Source organism: Megascapheus bottae, chromosome 3, assembly GCF_031878675.1.
Source record: "Megascapheus bottae isolate mThoBot1 chromosome 3, mThoBot2.hap1, whole genome shotgun sequence".
In the NCBI taxonomy this organism is placed as follows: Eukaryota; Metazoa; Chordata; class Mammalia; order Rodentia; family Geomyidae; genus Megascapheus; species Megascapheus bottae.
In genome coordinates, this window is record NC_143511.1 from 71,014,866 (window position 1) to 71,037,101 (window position 22,236).

At 41.7% G+C, this 22,236-nt stretch overlaps 1 protein-coding gene and 1 long non-coding RNA gene across 8 annotated transcripts in view; one reads left to right on the forward strand and one right to left on the reverse strand.

The window, feature by feature from the left end:
- The window catches only part of Palm2akap2 (PALM2 and AKAP2 fusion), a 396,491-nt gene that overhangs the window by 122,453 nt on the left and 251,802 nt on the right, over positions 1–22,236 (forward strand). The window lies entirely within an intron of this gene.
- Positions 14,356–20,824, reverse strand: LOC150065762 (uncharacterized). 2 transcript variants are annotated; one of them, XR_016534802.1, is made up of 3 exons: positions 20,741–20,824; positions 18,930–19,166; positions 14,356–14,594 (listed from the first exon to the last, which is right to left on the reverse strand). It is a non-coding gene; the product is annotated as an uncharacterized LOC150065762 (long non-coding RNA). The 2 variants fall into 2 exon arrangements; XR_016534801.1 differs by having other exon boundaries at positions 20,618–20,813.

A 22,236-nucleotide genomic window follows, 5' to 3' on the forward strand; every position in this document is an offset into this window, starting at 1 on the left:
AACTGACAAGGATGAGTTTGGTGCAGATGAGAGGCTGGATTTAGAATACACCCCCTAATGCTCCTAATAAACTAGAAATAAGGAGCCAGGCCCAGTGACTCATGCCTTTAATCCCAGCTACTCAGGAGGCTGAGATCTAAGAATCATGGTTCAAAGCCAGCCTGGGCACTAAAATTCATGAGATTCTTATCTCCAGTTATCCACTACAAAACTAGAAGTGGCACTATGGCTCAAAGGGTAGGATTGTAGCCTTGAGCTGAATAGTTCAGGGACAATGCCCAGGCCCAGAGTTCAAGCCCATAACCAACATTTAAAAAAAAATAAAAACAAACAAACAAAAAAAACCTAGAAATAAGGATCCAATACCCTGGTCATTCTCTATCCTTATTCACAGTGAGAATGAAAAAAAATCAAGATTAGAGCTGATGAAGGGAATGAAGAGAATATACTGAGTCTAAAAGCCACAAAAAGGAGGATGCAGAGGTTGAAAATAATTTCCATTCCTCATGTATCCCCTTCTCCCTCCTTTCCCAGCATCATCTCTCTGCCTTGGCATGTCCTGACCTACACCTCTGCTAAATACTAGTGCTCCTTTCTCCCTCAGACTGGGGAAGTAGGGGCAGGGATAAAGACAAAGGAAAGGCAGGATCAGCCAGGCTTGGCAGTGGACGGTTCTTTTCCCAGCCTCCTCAGCAATGTAGAACATTTCTCCTGAAGGAAAACAGGTGCCCTTAGGGGGCTGAAAGCTGAGCAAAATGTGCTCACTGCTTCTCTCCTTTGAGGGAATATGGAGGAAAGGGTGTCTTGGTGCCTGAGAATGCCCTTGCTCAGACTCCCTGTGGAGTACTTTCAACTAGGGTAAACTACCATGTGCACAGGTTACAGGCTGACTTAGCTGAGCTCTAGGGACTGTGGTAGATGAGAGACTAAGCTCCTGTGAGGGTTGTGGGATGGGGGGATTTGAAGGTTGGAGGGCAGTTCCAACTCTAACTGATTGGCACTTTGTACAAACACAAGCCCTGAATCTTACACTTTTTTTAAGAGTACTTGGGAGACCAGCTTTTGAAAGAAGTCTGTTGCTGCTTAAATGTTCACAATGATTTCAACACTGTGGGCCAAACCAAACATAAGGAGATTTTAAACAGAGTATGGGCTAGAGTCATTCTTCTTCTCAAATCCTTCCTCTTCCTCAGCCCCTAGCCCAGATCAACACTTTTCCACTTGTGCCTTTCATCAGGTATTTTATTTGATTCTAAAGGCAATAGTGTGTGGGATGGGGGGGTGAAGAAGTGTTATATTTTCGGCTTGAAGTTAAGTGAGGTGTGTGTGTGTGTGTGTGTGTGTGTGTGTGTGTGCGTGTGTGTGCGTGTGTGCGTGTGTGCTTTACACTTGCATTTGTTTGGCAAATTGGTGGAAAAGACCTACTAGAAGCTCATTTGTCATTGAAATGAGGACAATGACACACTAGGATCTGAACCTTTACTGCTCTAATCTTTTCCCTTTGTAACATGCTGTAGGAACTCAGGATTCCTCTGTAAGAAGTAAAAACTGAATATGCTATGTAAAAAATAAATTTTGACATCGGTGTTTTGGTGTCTGAATCTGAACATGAACGGAGGACTTTGCAGCCTTCAGCACAGTCAGGAGACAGAACAATTCCCTTTGCTCCGAGATTCCCCAGGAAGCATTGCTTTATAAACTGCCAAATGTAAGTGGTTCACTTTGAAACTTCCAGAAGTTATGTTAGGGTAGGAGGATTGACTAAAACAGGAAACTGAGGTTCCCAGCCACAGAAAACTGAGTCATCACAAGTACCCTCTGTATCTATATAAAGGGTTTTGCTTCTTCCCAGCAAATACCTAAATGCCTTCCCCTCCTTTCTTCTCCAGTCTTGCTCATCTACTAGTGTTGATGCATTTTGCCCTTTAATTTTTGGTCTAACTTGCATGGGATATACTTACAGTAAAAGTCTAAATGTGTTAGGCATTCTGTATCTTATTTGGCAAGTTCAGAGCCCACTTCTTCTGAGTCTATGTGTTTATACTTTGATCATGAGAATGAAAATATCTTTTAATTTTAAATAGTGTGCTTTATAGGGTAGTAGGACATGTACTGGGAAGATAAGAATACCTCTTTAGTATTTAAATGTGGTTTTAAGAAATGTTTTGATGGGAGGGAGGAAATGGGGCAAAATGAAGGAAGAGATGACACTGATCAAGAAGCATAAAGCTGAGCAGGTACTAGTGGCTAACGCCTGTAATCCTAGAAACTCAGGAGGCTCAGATGTGAGGATTTCGGTTCAAAGCCACCCAGGCACAAAAGTCTGTGAGAATCGTATGTCCAGTTAACCACCAGAAAACTGGAAGTAGTTCTGTGGCTAAAAGTGGTAGAATGCTAGCCTTGATCTAAAGAGCTCTAGACCCAAAGTTCAAGCCCCACAACCAACCAAAATAATAATAATAATAATAATAAAATAAAAGTGCATTATACTCATAACCTGACTAGGGAATCATAACCCCTGTGTACAACTATTTAATAATGGAAGCATAAGCAAAATGTTTTGTTGGAACTGCATATTTACCACATGTTTTTAATCCCAGCTACCCGAGACTGACCCAGGCAAAAGCTTAAGATCCTAAAGCCAAAGCAGAAGAAATAGGAATATTACCCAGTGGTAGATTACTTACCTAGCAAATAGGAAGCCTTAAATTCAATGCTCAGTATTATAAAGGAAAGAAGAAATGGGAAGGGGGGATGAGAAGGAGGTAGAGGGGAGCAGGAGAGGAGGAGGTAGAGAAAGAAGCAAACAGGAGGAAATATGTGAAATATTCTGTGACCAACTAGTCATACCTTTTCTGACAACAATAAATGGTACCACCTGTGCTTGTAGGGGGTTGGGTGAGAAGACAATTAGATTTGAGAAATCAGTGCATTTCTTGGCTCTTCTTCACTGCTCTTTTCTGGCTCAACATTTGAATAATATAAAACTGTGAAGACTAAACAAGAAGACTGCTCACACTGAATGAGTTTAAAAATAACATTGCTGGCCTTCAGCCAGCTGTAGATCTTACACTGCATTGAGCAAGATGGTGGCCCTGTGTGTATGGTGATTAGTTACACAATGGTCACAGCAAACCATTGCCAGTCTGGGTACTTTGGTAAAGAGCAGTGTGATGGTTGATTTATTTGTTCATTTTTCCCCGTTCACTTGTTTCGCTATTGTGATCACAATTAGACAAGAATGAAAATCAGCTTTACGTAGCAGCTTTGCAAATCTGTCCATGGGCCAGATTTGGTCAGAAACCTCTTTTTATAATGACTAAGAACAACACATTATTTTCACATTCTCAAATGATTTTTTTGGCCAATCTTAAGGCTTGAACTCAGGGCCTGAGCACTGTCCTTGAGCTTTTCCTCAAGGCTAGTGCTCTACCACTTGAGCCACATCACCACTTCTGACTTTTCTATGTATGTGGTACCGAGGAATTGATCCTGGGTCTTCATGCATGCTAGGCAAGCACTCTACCACTAGGCCAAACTCCTGGCCCCTCAAATAATTTTTAAAAATTCTTTAAAGGGGCCAGGCGTCAATGGGTCACACCTGTAATCATAGCTACTCAGGAGGCTGAGTTCTGAGGATCACAGTTCAAAGCCAACCTAGGCATGAAAGTCTGTGAGACTTTGATTTATAGAAAAACTTTGCCAGCCCCCAGTACTCTACAATACATCAGTAGCTACATTTGGATTTAAGGCTCTGAGAATCTTTTAGCCAAATAAATAAGTGTTACCTTGTCAGTGGCAGTCTAGAACAATAAAGCATCTCAGCTGCCCTTTCTCCTGTTTTCTAGGCCTCCTAGGAAGAGACTTACATTTATTAGAAAACTAGCATGTGAGCTCTACCACATTTATTGGAGAACTAGCATGTGAGCTTTACTACTTTAGAATTTTCTCCTTATATCCTCGCCATCTAAGTCAACTGCGTGTTGTTTTCTTTTGATCGGAAAGTCAGGTCTCTTAGAGGTAATAATTTGGCCTCTCTAAAAATAAGTCAATATGCTTCTTTTAAGTTTCTTTTCAATTGACAGGGAAAGCACTGCAGATTTTCCAGGTGAATTTCCTTGTTCCTTAGAATTTGCTAAGTACTCATTTTCCTCTCCCAGAGAGTGAAATGTCAGAGGTCAGAGGACACACCAATCGTTTCGCTAGTCTGAGGAAGAAGCCAGCAAGGAGAGGCTTACACCACTTCCTGAACTAGAATCTCTTACCTTTGAAATCCTGGGGCCAGTGCCTTGATTTGCAAATCCAGTAGCTCTCCTGTAAGTCACTGACAACCCAGGTAGCAGAATACATCCTGGTCTTCCCCAGTCACCAAGTGCTTCCTTTGTCTGCCCTTCCATGTCCCTCCCTCCCTTTAAAAAAAATATTTGCTTATTTTAGTTGTACTCAGGAGTTACATTGTGATATTTCTATACATGAATATAGTGGGGGGAAGGGGTAAATCATATTCACTCCATTACTTTTTTCTCATCTTCTATTATCTCCCCTTTAAACATATTTTTTAGACAGACTTCATTATTCAGAAAGAATACATGAATATTTTCATGTCATATGCAGAAAGGCCAGCTGCAATTTTGAATCTGTCTGCCTGGAAATTTCCAAAGGGACTTTGGTGCCTTAGTAATATTTTGAAATTGCTCAAGGTTTGGGAGACAGCAGAACTATAATTGTGAAATCAGACTTAAAAATTGATTAATACTAGGCTTGGGCTCACTCTGTAGATGGGCAGCTTCTGTTTCTCTGGTTATATGTGTGCTTGACTCTATGGGGCTACTTCGGAGCTGTTGTATGGAGACTGGAAAGCCCACTGTGGTGTGCAAGGTTTCTCACCTGTGGCACTGTGAACATTTTGGACCAGATAATCCTCTTCTAGAAGTGGTGGTGTGGGACTGTCCGATACACTGTAGGATGTTCAGTAGCTTTCTTGCAGTCTATTAGATGCCGGTAGTATCCTCTGTTCTCCACCGAGACAATCACAAAAGTCTCTGGACATTGCCAATTATCTACCAAATGACAAAATAGCCCCTTTTGAAGGCCACTGATATATAATATAAAGTCATATATGACCAAATGTATCTCCCATATTTTCATTATAAGGAATTCAATCCTTTAAGTCATAAATCACTAAGAATTTTGTAGTTTAAACCTTGTTTTGGGGGCCAGGAGTATGGCCTAGTGGTAGAGTGAGTGCCTTCCTAGATGTACGAATCCCTGGGTTCAATTCTTCAGTACCACTTAAACACATAAAAAGCTGGAAGTGGTGTTGTGGCTCACATAGTAGAATGCTAGCCTTGAGAAAGCCCGAGGACAATGCCCAGGCCCTGAGTTCAAGCCCCAGGACTGGCAACAACAACAACAAAAACCTTTAGTTTTGTAACTTATTTGTTACAGTTTTCTAGAAACCCCTATGCAAACACAAATTTTTCAAAAAATGATCAAGTCTCAACCCTGGAATGGAAGATGATTATAATTTTTATCTTTTATATCAACCCAGACAGGACTGTCTATCACACTGTTTGAGGAAGATCTTAGAAGTTGCACTTTGGGGTTGAGGGTCTCACATGGGCATGAGATGAAGGAATTCTGTGCACATGTGTGTACAGAACCTTCTTATCCAACATTTCTGCAGAGATTCTTTACAATCAAGTCAGCCTGGCCGCTACTGGAACACTTGTGGAGGATCTCTAAGCCTTCTGCATGTGTTGGTTTTTTTTCCCATAGGCACCAGAAAGATATTTTGAGGAAGAAATAACCTTTTCTATCACAGCATGCCTCTAATGGAGGTGCTATAGTCTGTTGGTAGAAACAGGGTCACTAAACAAAATGAAGGGGCATGGAATTTAGCTTCCTATCTCTTTCCCTTGCATGCAATCTGTTGTCTTGTAGTTCTGGAGGTTAATTTCTTCTAAGTCTTGTAAGGGGAGAATCTGTCTTAGCCTCTCTCCTTGACCATCTGCTTGAAAGTCTACATCATCTTCCTTCTATGTGTGTCTGTCTGTGCATCCAGATCCTCTGCCCTTGTGACAACTTGACTTGATTTACCTCTGTAGAGACTTCAAGTACATCACCTGCTGAGAAATTGGGCCATAGGACTTCAGTCTGTCTTATCTCAGAGGTCAAAGGTCAACCCAGAATGGGATCTCTGCATGTTATCACTGAGACCATGTGTACCTCATTCTGCTTCTAGCTCTCTAAGTCATGGAAATGGGAACTGAAGGGGAATGGCTGGGAGATGGGGCATGCGCACCATTCACCTCAAATCTTTCTCCTGGTTTTGCACTTGGGACCTCCTCCAAGCATTTCATAGCCTCTGTTTCCAGCCACCACCTTTGGAAGGAAAAGCAGGACAGCATTTCACACTAATGTGTCACCACTCCAAGCCAGTTAAAAGCCTCAGACAAGCCATGAACTACCTCACTGGGAACTCAGGACTAGGACTGGTCCCATGCTTGGTTCAGGACCCTGTGTTGCTTTGCCACTCACCATCAACAATGAACAAGATGGTCCCTGTGGGTTCACAGCTATTTTGCATTTGCTGAATTCTCTTTGTCCTTATCTTGATCTATTAAAGAGCAGAACAGGTATTATTTTTCACAGAGAGCTGAGTCACTTAGCCATAGCTGGGGGCTATGACTAGCACCCATGCCAGCCTTCTGTGCCAGTTTCTTTCCCCTGCTGTTCACCAGCACTAACCCTAACCCTGAATTCCTGTCCTGTAGGTTACACCATGTGAGCCACAGAAACTCATGGATCTTCTTAAAGGGTCCAATCTTCACTTTTCTGCTGTCTCTAAGAGGTAGAAAGGAGTTCAGGCTTGGTGGCAAGGGGCCAAGATGAGTGTGTTCTTTGTCCAAGTTAGGTTAAGGCCAAAGGAAAAAGAGCATAGGCAATGTCACAAAGTCTGTGATAAAGCAGTTTAATCATGAAACATCCTGAAACCCAAGATAGCTGGAGCCTGCTGAGAAATAAGGCTGGAATGGCAAGGGTGCTAGATGCAGAAAATTAGCATTCCTGGCAGAAGATGACACTTGGTCATCTGTGTGGAAAGGGGCCCTGGGACATGTGTAGCTTTTCCAGGGCTTCTGTGTCAGGATGAAACAGGAGCCACTCTGAGCCCCTGATAAATCTTAGTACCAATGCTGGAATATAAGACTCTGAGTAGCTCTGCATGCTTCATGTACAATGGGTACTTGAAACTTTCTGTTAGACTTGTTTTCTGTGTCCCAGGGCCTGGAGCAGCCATCTCTGTCCACTTCAGCTGAAGGCCTGCAAACCTTTGGAAAGCCAGTTTAGACTTGGAATGTGGAGGCTATTCCTGGACAATGTGACATGCTGTTCAACTTTCAGAGGAGCCTGGAAAGAAAGGGGTGACTCAGTCTGTGCATTTATTTTTAGGGAAAGCTAACAATTCAGGCTTTAGCCACTCAGATTACCCATTGCCTGCCAGTGCTGGGTGTTATTGGCCAAGAGACTTCTTCTGGGCAGAGATGCTGTATTTATCACCACCTGATTTTTCCCCCAGAACCTCCTACACACCAACCCTAGGCTTCTGAATTTGTACAGAGGAGGGGGATATCAATGTAAACAAACCTTGAAATCAGAGATTATTTCAGGGCAATTGCATCTGAGACCTAACTTGAAGGCTAAAGATCTGATATCATTAGCACTGCTATTTTGAAGTGTACTACATTTTATAGTTGTTTCTGCAACATTAAGTTAGTTGAAACATCAGTACCATTAGAGGTATTGTCATCGACCTTTTTATAAGTTTGAATGTTACCTTCAGCAAGTTAAAAACCGATCTCAAAACTACCTAATAGTAGCATCATTTGGTGACATCAGTGAGTCTGTGTTTGAACTTCAAAGCCCATGCAAACGAACCCATATGTTTGGCAAACAAATGGTTCACTCACTGCCATCCTTTGATTGGTCTTGTGTATCATGGAAGTGCCTCCCCTTATGCTTAGACTTGGCTTCAGGATCCTTCTTAACATGGCATGTAGTGACCATGACTGTTAGCTGAGCAACTTAGCTTATCTTTCTCTGTATTTTCTCATAACAGAACCTTTAAATCTGCAGACATTTGTGTTTTTGTTGCTGATTTCTAGCGTTCTATTTATAACCTTTTATTTTTTAAACAATGTAGGACACAGATCTTGCAGTACAGGGTTTTGTTTTGCTTTCTGTAGTCAATAGGGAGTCTGTGTTCTTTAGTAGTGGCTTTGAAGGGAAGAATGGTATTTTAGAACCCAAAGCTTTCATTTGGACAATCAGCTTAGTGGTGATGAGATAGGGAATGAGCTGTTTAAAACAGCAAAGGTTTCAAGTAGTTCAGTCTGATTAGTTAGGATTGGATGGTGAGAGAAGTAGTAAGAAAGCTGAGATGATGAAGCTGGGATGGACTCCACAGAAACACATTACAGAGCTTCAGTGGCTGAGGAAAAAAAGGTCAGCTTTGGGCCAGCACCAGTGGGTCACACCTGTAATCCTGGCTACTTGGGAGGCTAAGAAGGACAGGATCACAATTTGATGCCAACTAGGGCAGAAAAGCTCATGAGAAACATTAGCTCATAACTGATAGATAAACAGGGCTAGTGGCACAGCTTAAGTGAAAGAGCACTAGCCACCATGATTTCTTCAGAGTTCAGATAATTGAGCTGAAACAGGGTTGACCTCTTGAAATGGTTAGCACATATGAATAAGGTAGATTCCATAATATGTATACATATACATAAACCTTTTTGTTTTATTATTTTAAAGGAAAGGCCATCTCAAGCCAGCAGCTGTCTATAGAAGCCTGTTAGCAGGGAGCAAGAGTTCAGCCTTAGTTTCAGGGCTCTAGTCCTGGGAATGTGATAATAAGAATATGACAAGGATAACTGTGAAATTTGCAATTAGAAATGAGGCCAGAGGCCAGGACAGGGATGGACCAGCTTCCCAGGTATTGAAATGGAATGATGGAAAGTGTTTGTTCATGTATATAGATAGAGCAGGGAACTGTATATACCTAGATATGTACTTCCATCTTCCCTGTGGAGAGTTAGGATTAGTAAATTGTCCTGGAGTTGTGCTTGACCTATAGGAAAGGTCAAAAAATGGACACAGTGGTAGGATACTGAGCCAACAAGCAACTTCTAGTCCCACATCAGCTTGCCCTGGACTAAAAGGGGTTGTGGAAGAGATGATATCCCAAAAATTCAGCCAGAGTTCCTAGTGACGAGGACATTTATGACTAAGCAGCTAGGTACTCCAGCACCAATGAGTACCTCCCCGCAAATTGCAGTTATCAGGGTGCTCCTTTAGAGGGCCTATTAGTGCAAAATCATTCACTATATTCTCAGTAGAAGAGGGAGAAAGTGCTGAGAGTGTCTTCTCAAACTTCATAGTAATCCTAGTCTTAATTTTTCAATCTCTTCTGTGCACATTAGTGGGATTGCAGCTGTTGAGATAATATTACATAACTGACAAAATATTGAGTATCTAACGAACGAAAAGGGCCAGTTCCATGGGCATATGACTTCCACTGTCCTACAGGTCCAGAGACCTGGACATTAAACTTTTGCTCTGTTGAAATTATGTAGAGAACTTAAAATCTAATTTACAGCCCTCAAATTTCAGTGATTTTACTCTTCTGAAAGTGTTTTCTGACTGGGCGCCAGTGACTCCCACCTGCAATCCTAGCTACTCAGAAGGCTAAGGTCTGAGGACTATGATTCAAAGCCAGTCTAGGCATGGAAGTCTGTGAGACTCTTATCTCCAATTAACCACCAGAAAACTGAAAGTGGCATTGTGGCTCAAGTGGTAGAGCAGCCTTAAGCTGAATAGCTTAGGCACAGCACCCAGGACCAGAGTTCAAGTCCCACAACTGAAAAAAAAAGAAAGAAAAGAAAATGCTTTCCACTACACAAGTCTAATACAAGCCATTTGTTGTCCACATAAAGCTTTTTGTTTCCCATATGGTAACTCACATTCCTACTATTTATGATTGCCATTGCTCAGTATTTCAGCATTCTTTGCCTCTGGCCTGTCAAAGGAAAGTAAGAACGTGGAGAGGGAATACTTAATTTTTAACTGCTTTTTTCACGTCTCTTCCTCTCACGTTCTGGTCTTCTCATCTATAGCCATGTGAAGGTTGCTGGGAAACTAGTACCCACCAACTGAGTGGCAGCATCTGCAGATGCTGCAATTGTACGAAAGAAGAACATAAATTTAGGTAGATTCTTACATTTCTCTGCACAAAGATTCTTCAAGGCAGGATCCCTGGTACAATAGTAACAGAATCTCAAAATAGACAAATTGAATAGGAAATATAGGAATCCAAGTCTTTATAATACAAAGGCCAGTCTTTTAGACTCATTAGTTAAGAATTATCATTAAGGACAATGTAAGTTGCATAACAGGAAGGAACTAGAATGAGAGTAGTCTTCGCTTGCTTGCTTCTTTCTTCCACAATTTATTTATTTATCTATTTTCATTAATAGACTTTCAGAAAAATAAAGATGAAACACAACCACATTAAAGTGAATACAATGGGGACAACTGGTTTCTGGGTCCCACTGTTCACTCTCCTGAGTGGCCTTTACTTTCTTCTCAGTAAATAAACTCTTTAAAACTGGCAGAAAGAACTGGGCACAGTGGCTCGCTCCTGTAATCCTAGCTACTAGGTAGGCTGAGATCTGAGGATCAAGGTTCAAAGCCAGCCTGGGCACTAAAGACACTGAGATTCTTATCACCAATTAACCTCTAGAAAATGGGAAGTGGGGCTTGGCTCAAGGGTAGGGCGGTAGCCTTGAGCTGAAGAGCTCATGGACAGTGCCCAGGCCGAGATCAAGTCCCCTGCCTCCCCCCACACACAAAAATCTGACAAAAATAACGACATCACCCCATTTATAAGGAAATGGAAAACCTTAGAAAAAATCATATTAAGTGAAGTAAGCCAGACTCAAAGGAACTTAGGCTCAATAGTTTCCCTCATTTGTCATAATCAGTAGAAACCTTGGGCTCTTCTAGCAGAGATTTGCATCTCTGCAATAGAGCAAAACCTAGATACATACGGGCATACAGTATGATGCTAAATGAAAGGACCTCTAGGATATAGAAACAAAAGCCATATAATGAGTGATTGTTGTCCTTAATGTACTATATTATCTCTCATTTCTTTTGCTGTCCCTTGGTTATCTCATATTTTTACATTATTTCACTTTGTTATCTGATATATTGGACATACGTGTATTTGGTTATTTGAAATTGGGTAGGAAAGGGGGGAAAACAAGATGAGGGTGTGGGTGGGGGGATGGAAATGGGGACCCAGACATGAGAAAGGGTATCAATGTATGTGAAGTAATGCACCTTCTATCTGGCAAATGTAATATAACTCTTCTATTAATTACAATAAAAATATATGAAAAAATGAATGAAAAAATGAATGCATGAACTATAAGATCCATTGTGATTTCAATAAGATACTATGGTGGAAAATACAAACTTATATCTTAGAATTAAAGAATTGTAGTTGTTGTTACCATGGCTTATTGGTTTAGTCACTTTCCACAATCTCTTGTTGGCCTCAGGATGACTTATGGTTACAGTACTCAGAGTCAGCTTGACCATCTGGTACTTAGAGCAGGTAAAAGCACTTCTTGCTTGCTGAATTTGTTGTTGAGCTCTGTGTGTGGGGGGAGGGTGGTAAGTTCAGGGGTCTTCAGAATTGTTTGGATACCAGCTAGAAATTGGTGGTTTACATTTTCCTCCTGAAATGCTGGTGATTTGCAAAGCTTTATAACAAATACATCCCCTTCAGTCCTCTCAGTATCTCTACAATTTGACATTGGTACTCTGGGAACTACTGGTGTGCCCATCAGCTGTGTAAGAGGGATATAAGAAGGCTTGAGAACAAGTCAGCATCCACCTGAGAAGGAGACAACCCTGACCTAATGTCCTTTCACTTTGCTTTCCTCCATCCTAGAGCAGACACGGTGGGAAGAGGAATGGAAATGTTGGCTTGAATTCCTTGTGCCTGCATGTGACTGGCATGTACTACTTGGGAATTAAGGAAGTAAATGAGGTTAATTGATGTCTAAATGAAGGCAGTGACCATAAATACACCCCTTGGAGCTTGGAAGTTAAATGGCTGTGTCACAAGCCAGACCACAGAGTCCAAAGAAAATCAAAGTCTGTCCAAAAGAATAAAAAGACAGATTTTCTGGCCACTCTAGAAGCTCCACCTTCTCCTGGCAGCTCTAGGGAAAGACACTTCTCTGCTCAGCACTGATAGTGGAAACTAAATGGCTGAGTTGTGGCATTTCTGTTGCCAAAAATCCCTTGGATTCTTTCCCTGGGAGGTTTTTGAATGTAGCCAAGTCCCCTACTTTCTTCTAAGCCAAGGAGATCCTTACCTGCCTTAATGTTGTTATGTTTATATTATCTCATCATTGGAGAAAACATGTTACAACCTCCCGCAGTTTCTTTCATAAACTAGATATGGAGGAAGTAAGATTGCCAGCATGACATCACTGTAGGTTAAGAATAGTATCACCAAGGGACCAGGAGTTTGGCTTAGCAGTAGAATGCTTGCCTAGCATGCACGAAGACCTGGGTTTGATTCCTTGGTACCACATGCATAGAAAAAGCCAGAAATGATGCTGTGGTTCAAGTGGTAAAGATCTAGCCTTGAGAAAGCCCAAGGATAGTGCTCAGGCCTTGAGTTCAAGCCCCAGGACTGGAAGAAAAATAAAAGCCAGGTACAATGGCTCATACCTATAATCCTAGCTACTCAGGAGGCTAAGATCTGAGGATCAAGGTTCAAAGCCAGCCCGGGCACAAAAGGACCTGAGACTCTTATCTCCAGTTAACTTCTAGAAAATGGAAAGTGGGGCTTGGCTCAAGGGTAGGGCGGTAGCCTTGAGCTGAAGAGCCCACAGACAGTGCCCAGGCCAGAGTTCAAGCCCCTTGACCCACACACAAAAAAATTGGGCCATCTACATATTTGATTACATTTTAAATCAGTGTGCATTTAATTAACTGCAAGCCATAATATAAGTCTGTATTTAAGGATCTGTATGTTAATAGCATCTTCCTCCACATTAATGTCTCTGTTGCCAATAGCAGCCCATCACTTCATTGCTGAAAATACAGATCTCAGCTTATTCCCTGTCATTTTTCCAACAGTCATTATTATTTTGGCAGCTGAGGATGCTTGTGCTTAACTTCCCAGGGGTTTGGATAAGTGTCCCCAAAAGGACCTTGGGATAAGAGTTTAGTCTCCAGAACTGTGGTTTAATGGTAAGTGGTAAGACCCTTAGGAGGTGGATTCTAGAGGAAGGAAGCTAGGCCCCTGGGAGAGTGCCCTGGAAGGGGGACTGGGGTCTCTGGTTCCCTCCTATTTCTCTCTTTCTGTGCCTCCTGGCCACCATGAGTTGAGTGCCCTCGTCTCTACATGCTTTCTTGATATGTTTTTCCACAGGCCACAAGATAATGGAGCTAAGTCTAGACTGAATCTTCTGAGACCATGTGCCAAATAGGCTGTTCCTCATAAATTTGTGATTTATATTCTGTTTCAGTGATGGAAAATTGACTGATAGAACTCCCATTATGTACAAATTTTACTGGTTGCTAGCAACTCAAAAGCTAATGATGGCACAGTTGAGTGAACTGGAAAAATTTACTTCTCTGTATTTTTACCCGAAGTATAATTGGTTGATGTTTTTCCTTTACATGTTCCCAGAGACAGTATTTCAAATTTTTGCTGATATTTTTCATTTTAAACAAAAATGGCAGTATACAAAAAAAGCCACTGGATAGTATGGAATAATTTTAGAAGTACCTAACATAGAGCTTCACACTCAATAAATATTTTATCCACCACCAAATAAATTGTAGAGGATTTTCTTTGCATAGTTTTTTAGAGTTATAATTATACTAATTTAAATTTTATTTTGGGGTTTTTTTTTGCCAGTCCTGGGCTTGGGCTCAGGGCCTGAGCACTGTCCTTGGACTTTCTCAAGGCTAGCACTCTACCACTTGAGCCTCAGCACCACTTCTGGCTTTTTGCTATGTATGTGGGGTACTGGGGAATTGAACCCGGGTCTTCGTGCATGCTAAGCAAGCATTCTACCGCTAGGCCAAACTCCCGGCCCCACTAATTTAAATTTTATATCAAGCTTTTTTAACATTTTCATAAATATTTTCTCTTGCTGTTATAAGCTCTTCATAATGTGATTTTACTTGATTGCATAAATGATTGTTAGGCATACATTTGTCAGTGGATAGCAGAAAACCTGAGAAACAGTAGCTTCAGGATACTTTTACTTTTGTGGAAGAAGAAATTTGAACAAGAATGGAGGCTCTTGGGACATGGAGACTATTCATAAGGTCCTTGGAGATCCTCATAGCTGTGCCATTCTTGATGGTGGCAGCTGCAAATCAGGCCCAGACCATCAAGAGGAAGCAGGCAGTTGTCCTTCCGCATGCATGCTGTCTAGTATGGTCACGTCACTCAGAGAGATGCTGAAGGGTGAGTCAATAACTTCCTAGTTTTCCTAGTGCAGGAATAAAAGCATCTTAGAATAAAGGGACCCGAATTCAAATTTCCATCCAAGGACAGTTGAGTTTTTAACATTTTTCTTATCATTCCCATATGATTGCTTACCTGGTAAGGCAGAATTGAAAAGCCTGTACCCACTTTGTCAGCATATAATCTTACGCTGTATGACTTGAGTGTCTCCTTAGCAAAAGTAAAGTCCTAAGTTCTGGTCTCAGTACCGACAAAACAAACTAATTAGTTAATGTGGAAGCATAGATATGTATCTAGTCATGAAAGAAGAATCAAAACTAAAACCAGTGGACATCAGTTTGGGGAGGCAGCTGTCAATATAAGATAGGGAGAGAATTAATCAGCTACTCTGATTTTAACTATCCAGTGGGATAATGGATCCCTGTCTCAAGATTCAAGGCCAGGATGAATACTTGGGATGTTAATAGAATAGGTAATTTACACATTTGGTCAAGTGCAATATCTGTTTGTCCCTCACCGAGCGTGTGGAAGATGTTAGCAAAGAAAGAGGGTTGGAGTGGAAGCAGGGAGACAATGGGGGGATACTTGTGGGGGAGACTTGTAAGGACCAACATAATGGTGAAGTGTATTATTTTGGTAGTACCACTCTGGAGATTTTCTCATCCAGGATGTAGAATATGAAAGAAAGTAAAAAGTCATGCTCGAAAAGTTTTGGCAAAGGCAATCAGTGAAATGAAGCTTCACTGTGAAGCAGATTACTTTGGGAAGGTTCATTTGGGAAGGAAAATAGGAGCTGAATTTTTAGAAATGTCAAGTAAGAGATGCTTATTTGATGCCCAAGTGAAAATATTAAGCGGGCAATGTCTTTGTCTAGACCACTGAGACAAAGTGTCTTTCTTTTTTTTTTTCTGCCAGCCTTGGGCCTTGCACTCAGGGCCTGAGCACTGTCCTTGAGCTTTCTCAAGGCTAGCACTCTACTACTTGAGCCTCAGCACCATTTCAGGCTTTTTCTACGTATGTGGTACCAAGGAATTGAACCCAGGTCTTCCTGCATGCTAGGCAAGCACTCTACCAACAGGCCAAACTCCTGGCCCACGAAGTGTCTTAAACTGTGTAGCTTACTGAAAACTAGGAGTCCAAGGTCCAGGTGGTAGCAACTGTGGTGCCTGAGTCCCAGTGCATAATGGCGGCTTCTCCACATGTTCTCACTTGATAAAAAGGAAAAGACTTCTATTTTAAGGCATCCATTTTGTGGTTGTTACTGTTTTGAGAAAGAATCTAAGTATATGTGTAATAAAGACAGAAATATTCGTTTTATTTAAAAGGAAGAAAACATTATTGAAGCACTAATAAAGATGTAGGAGGAAAATCTTTCAAAGCATCTCTTACAAAGGCTCTCATCCCATGTATGAGGGTCTGCCCTTGTAATCTTATCATCCTTCAAGACCTCACCTAATACCATCACACTGGTGATCAAGTTTAGAAGAAATGAATATTTGGAGAGGCATAGGCTCAGCCACAGCATAATGTTTAAAACAATTACATGTGAATGAGAATCATTACCATTTGGATAGTAGTCAGCCAGGAGGCTGCATGAGATCATCAAGGGGTAAAGGTAGAAAGAGAAGAAGTCCAAGAGCAGAATTTGGGACCTGGGCAAAATAAAGAAGAGCTAGCAATGTAACTAAGAAGAGTGACTGGTTAATTAGGAAAGAATTACCTGAGGGTCTAGGATTTAAGAAAATCCTTCTCTGGGGGAGGGAGAGGGCACCAAGAAAAGAAGTACACAAATGGAAAGAGGAGAGGTGAACAAATGCAGCCATATCCATTGCACATCTTGTAAAAATTGAGCTGTATAACTTGAGGGTAGATATGAGATGGGGAAAGGAGCGGGGAAATGGTGGAAGCTATAGCCTTGATCAATATACTTTGTGCTCATAATCTTAACCTCTGAAACTGAAACTCCTTTGTACAACTAATTAATAAAAATAAATAAATATAGTTGTTTTAAACCTGCCTGGCAAATACCAACAATGACTAACAAAAAGAAAGTCTTCCTAAGCTTGCTATGGCAGAGTAATTTAACTTTAGTCCTTGGAAAAGGGTGAGGCAGGAGGATAAAAGTTGAGACGAATGGAGAGAGGTAGAGTAGGCATATGTAGTTGGTGTCAAGAGACCCATGTAAGCTGGTGGTATGGATGGTATTGGGAAAGATGAGGGAGAACTGGCTGACACTGATCAAGATGCGTTATACTGATCATAATTCCTGAACTGAAACTCCTTTGTACTACTATGTGAAACAGAACGTTTTTATATATTCTTATTGTAATTAATAGAAGGGTTACATTATATTCACCAGATAGAAGGTGCATTACTTCACAAACATTGATACCCTTTCTCATGTCTGGGTCCCCATTTCCCTCCCCCCATCCCTACCCCTCATCTTGATAAAACAGAACTTTTAACAAACAAAATCCTATACAAAGTAAGGAAGCAAAGTAGCACAGAATGAGAATGAGGAGGGAATGGAGAGAAAGAATTAATGTCTAGGAAGGGGAAAAGGAGTGGTCATTTTTATCAAAGACTAATGGTACATTAAAGGAATTTGAGACCTGAAGATCCTCCACTGGACTTAGCATTGGGGAGGTAACTGATATTTTGGCTTGGAGCTCTTTTACTGGCAAGGTGGAGGTGTCGCTGGATGGGCTGGATTTAAGTGAGAATGAAATGAGAGTGACTGGGAGAGTATTGACTCTATCTTGGAGGAATGAAAGGAATATGAAGCTACCTTTAAGAATATTATCACATGTGTGTAGGTGTGTGTGTATATGCATGTGTGCATGCACTCGTGTGCACTATTGAGAATAATCCAGAGCCCCTGAAACAGTGTTGAGGAAGGAGAGTGAGATCATTGCTGTAAAGCAACATGTGGGGAATGAGGAAGACTTCAAATACACATCTGAAGAACTTGTGCTTGTCCTGGAGCCTTAAAGAGATGGGAACTCACGTGGGTTGCTGAAGATAAGCTCTTCTCACTGCTTCTACAATCTCAGTGAAATGGGAAGCAAAGCCATCTGCTGGGGTATGGTAGCAGAAGAAGTGTTGGAAACTTGAGGAGAAAGGAGGAGGTGTGAAGTAATGCTGTTGGACAGTTTAAGAGTAATTAGTGTAGGGAAAACTGTCAGATCTCTGGGACCTCCAGCCATGCCTCTGTGGTGAAGTATCTTGAATTGAAAGCAAGACTGGACTGTGAGAGCACAGGTCATATGTTCGTCTTCAGTGTTTTTAACTGGATAGGTGCAGGGGCAGATAGGCAAAGTATTGGATTCTCTTTGACTTGGGCTTATGCCAGGTAAAGATAAACAAGGAGTTGACAGTGTGGACAGGGCATGATCATAGTTATTGATTATGCAGTCTGAACATTGACCAATGAGAAAAGTGAGGGCAGAAAGGTAAGTAACAGTGAAAGGAAGGTAGGGTTAAAGTAGTTTATGCATTATTCATTTTATAACCTGGATTCCTTTTCATAAATTGAATCATATTTCCAATGCACTAAGAAAGTTTTTGTGTTAAAAAATCAGTAGTAAATTGATGTTTGTACTGCATTTTCTCCTTCTTCTCCTCCTCCTCTTCCTCTACCTCTTCCTCTTCCTCCTCTTCCTCCTCTTCTTCTTCTTCAATGTCTCCTCCCCCTCCTCTTCCTTCTCCTCTTCCTCCTCCTCCTCCTCTTCCTTATCATTGTTTTGTTTTGTTTTGCCAATCCTGGGGCTTGAACTCATGGGCCTGGGTGCTGTCTCTGTGCTTCTTTTTGCTCAAGGTGAGCACTCTACCATTGAGCTATAGCACCACTTTCAGCTTTTCTTGAGTAATTTATTGGTGATAAGAGGCTCACAGAGTTTCCTGCCTGAGCTGGCTTCAAATCATGATCTTCAGTTATCGGCCTCCTGAGTAGCTATGGTTACAGGTATGAGTTTCCATTGTCCAGCTCTTTCATTCTTTTTTTTTTAATCATACCTAGGTTGAACCCAGGATTTCACGCATGCTAAGCAAGGATTCTACCTCTTGAGCATATCATAAACTGTCTGGGAGAAACTGAACATAAGGTAGTATGGGCACACCCTAGTATAGTTGGAAGACATGTGAACAACAGGCTCCTATGGCTGAATTTGAGTGTGCAACTAGTGCACTGGCCAAGCAAATGGCAGTCTTGGTCCTGATAATATTACTGGTAATTAATGGGGTGTCCAGTCAGAGGACTGCCCATTCGAGGCAGGAGACAGTAAATGGCCAACTAGAGCTAGGTTCTGTGCAAGCAGGAAAGAATTGTCAGAAGTTGCTGCCTTGGAGCAGGGAAATGTACCTGAGAGCAGGTATGTACCAGATAGAAGCACCTCTTTGGGATAGCATGGATCCTTCCTCCTGAGTCATCAGGTCTGCAGCTGGGTCAAGGTTGTTGATGGAATCTGGAAGCTGAGGCAGTAGCCAGGTGAATGAGAACGTTGGTCTTTATGCTCAAGCAACTCTTCCCACTGCAGCTTGGACTGGCCTTGACATTGGGTAGGACTGAGGCGGAGGGCGGGGGTGCTCATGGATCCAGCTGCAGGATGTGGGAAAGGCAGGGGCAGAGGAAGTAAGGAGGGGTGAAGAAGAACATCTGCTCTCTTACCACAGTGCAGATGGGAAGCCTAAATACCAGCACACCCTTTACTACTTCTTTGGCAAAAGCCATGTTTATTTTCCCCATAAACCCACTGTCCAGACTGAACATAAATCACAATAGGGTGTAGGAAAACCATAGGTTTGCCTCTTTGGCTCCATGGAACAGATGCGCATGCCAAGTTAGCATCATGAGGTGCTATGAGACTCTGCCTGGGTATAAATCCTTATTCTAATCAAATAGCATTGATACATGATCATCTTGTGTTTGAGTCTCCCCATCACTGATAGGAAATGGCAGTACCAGCTCTCAGTCACGTGAGATAAAAGATAAGTGCTTAGGAAAACTCAACATGAGATACAGCTGGGAGGTCTCACTGGTGGGTTGGAATACAGAGGTCCCAACCTTAGCAAATGAAGTGAGGTCGGCACAGATTAAGCAGACTAAATCAAATCTTTGATGGTTGAGTGATTTTTTAAAAATGATTGTAGGTCTGCACAATTTAACGTGACTTCTCAGAGTGGTTGCAAATATTTTGCAGAACAGATCAGATAAAGCCAAATTAGAAATTGGTCATTGCTATAAATCAAGCGGCAGACTACCAGTGACCTACATTTCACACAGAAGTTTTCCCACAGAGAGTGAAAGAAAAAGTACTGTGTGACTGTTGTAGCTTGATTTGTCAAGAGCAGAGATCTCCACAGCATTCAAAGATCGCCCATCACTTAGCTTGCTGTAATGAATTGGGACTCATTTAATTCAGAAGCCAGTGAGATGTATAAATCACATCTATAGGATAAATGGTCAGATTTCAACACCAATTGCCAGCAATGCCTAGCAGACGCTGGTTGCTATGTTCTTACTGAATAATTCTGGTTTATTGCTGAATGCTACTTCATAATAGCTAATAACATGAGGACAATTTTCTCCAATTCTACCCTTGCCTCCAGGAGATGGAATAGAGGAATGGTAGGAAGAGAGGGAGTGTGATGGGTCCTGACTTAGATGGTTGTGTTCAGTCTATCTTGCATGGTTAGCAGCCATTCAGGGTGGCCCAGAGTAATGAGAACTACTCTGGGACATCATGGGTCTTTAAGAGGCCTATGACTCCAAGGAAAAACCAGGAGCCAGCTCTTCTCATCAGGCCTATGTCAGGTCTACAGAGCACAGTGACATGGCACACTCCATACCCCAACATGTGAAAATCAGCCTCAAGATGATTAATGGTAATCTCCTGAGACCCTTGCTTGTTCCCAACCTACTCTCCTGCCAGTGTATTCTCTCCATGTTCTAAACTCTTGGCCTTGCCATTGACCTTGAGATTAGTTTTTACCCCAGGGAGTTGTGTGAATGCTGCTAATGGGCTGACATGACTGATTCTCTAAACTCACAGCACATTGTGGTGGGAGGTCGGAGTCCCTTTGTGAGAACTTCCCAAAGCTTCCAGTTCCATAGGAGGACAGAGTGGATAAGCACTATGAGTGAAGACCTGTAGTGCACACTTGAACCAGTACCTAACAGTCTGCATGCATCTTCATGCTATACTTCATCCTTCGTAGTATACATACAAGTGTGATGCGCATATGCTTGAATGTACACTGATGCACAGGTGTCAATAATGAAGTTTTCAAGTAAAGCATATCTAGAAAAATCAAAGCAGAATCCTGGACATACTACATAATGAGGGAGAATCCTAGTGTTCTGGATAACCCATGTGAAGAATGTTGTTAACAAATAATCAAGATACCATATATGGCCCTAAGTAGAGATGAGCTTCCTGTCCATGGAAGATTCATTCAGTCTCCTTATTCACTCATATGCAGAATAAACATTGAAGGTCTATGTGTACTAGGAATTTAAGGACCTTCTTGTGAGGAAAAAAAATAGAATAGTAAAGAGGATTTACAAGGCAGTGTGGGGGATTGTGTACTTGGAGAGAGATGTGTGTAGTTATTGCTCTCAGAAGTTTAACTTATTCATGATCATAAACTAGCATGTGGCAGGTTGATTTTGAACATGTGTATCTGACACCAAAGCTCATCTGTCAACCATGAGGCAATATTACTTTATAAGCAAGTTTCTGAAACTCAAGGTCTGAGATAAAGAATGGTGAGCAAGGATGATAGAAAAATACGCTGTGGCCTTATAGTAGACTCATGAGATAGACTCATGCTAGGTAGAGTGTGGATTTTATTCTGTTGGAAATGAGAATCTCTAAGGGTGCAGTTGGTTATGCAATTTTGAAGGAAATCCCACTGTAATATCAAAAGTAATTTGAATTGGGGGCCGGGAGCATAGCCTAGTGCTCACCTATATCATGTATGAAGCCATGGGTTCAATTCCTCAGTATCACATACTCAGGAAAAGTCAGAAGTAGAGCTGTGGCTCAAGTGGTACAGTGCTAGTCTTGAGCAAAAAAGTGTCCAAGAACAGTGCCTAGGCTCTGAGTTCAAGCCCTATGACTGGCCAATAAAAAAAATAATAATAATAATTTGAATTGGGAGAGAAGGGATCCGGAGATCACTCAGACATGGTCAGTTTTATGCTGACTGAAGAATGTAGTCCTGTTGGCTTGAAGGAGATATGGAGCTGGGGAGATGGGGGATGAGACCTAGATGTGAGGAGTAAAATGTTGACTTGACAGATCTCATTACAAAGTTAATAAATGGTAAGAGAGTTGGAGAAATAAAGTTGCTCTGCAGTAGATAAAAGAGTGATCAATGTTGGATACAGGCAGAGAAGCGTGTTTGGGGGAAAGGTCATTGGTCTAGTTTGAGCATGTTAATATCATGATGTCTTTGGAAATATACATGTGAGATGCATGGTAGGCAAACATACTGGTAGGAAGTTCTCTAGGGTGATTTCTACTGAACAGTAATTACAGCGATGGAACCAAATACAGCTACTCAAAGAGAGAATGCAGAATGTAAAGCCAACCTAGTGACTCTCATTTAAGGCATGAGAACAGCTAGATTGGAGAATCAGGGCAGGCAGAAGGAGAGTGGCTAGT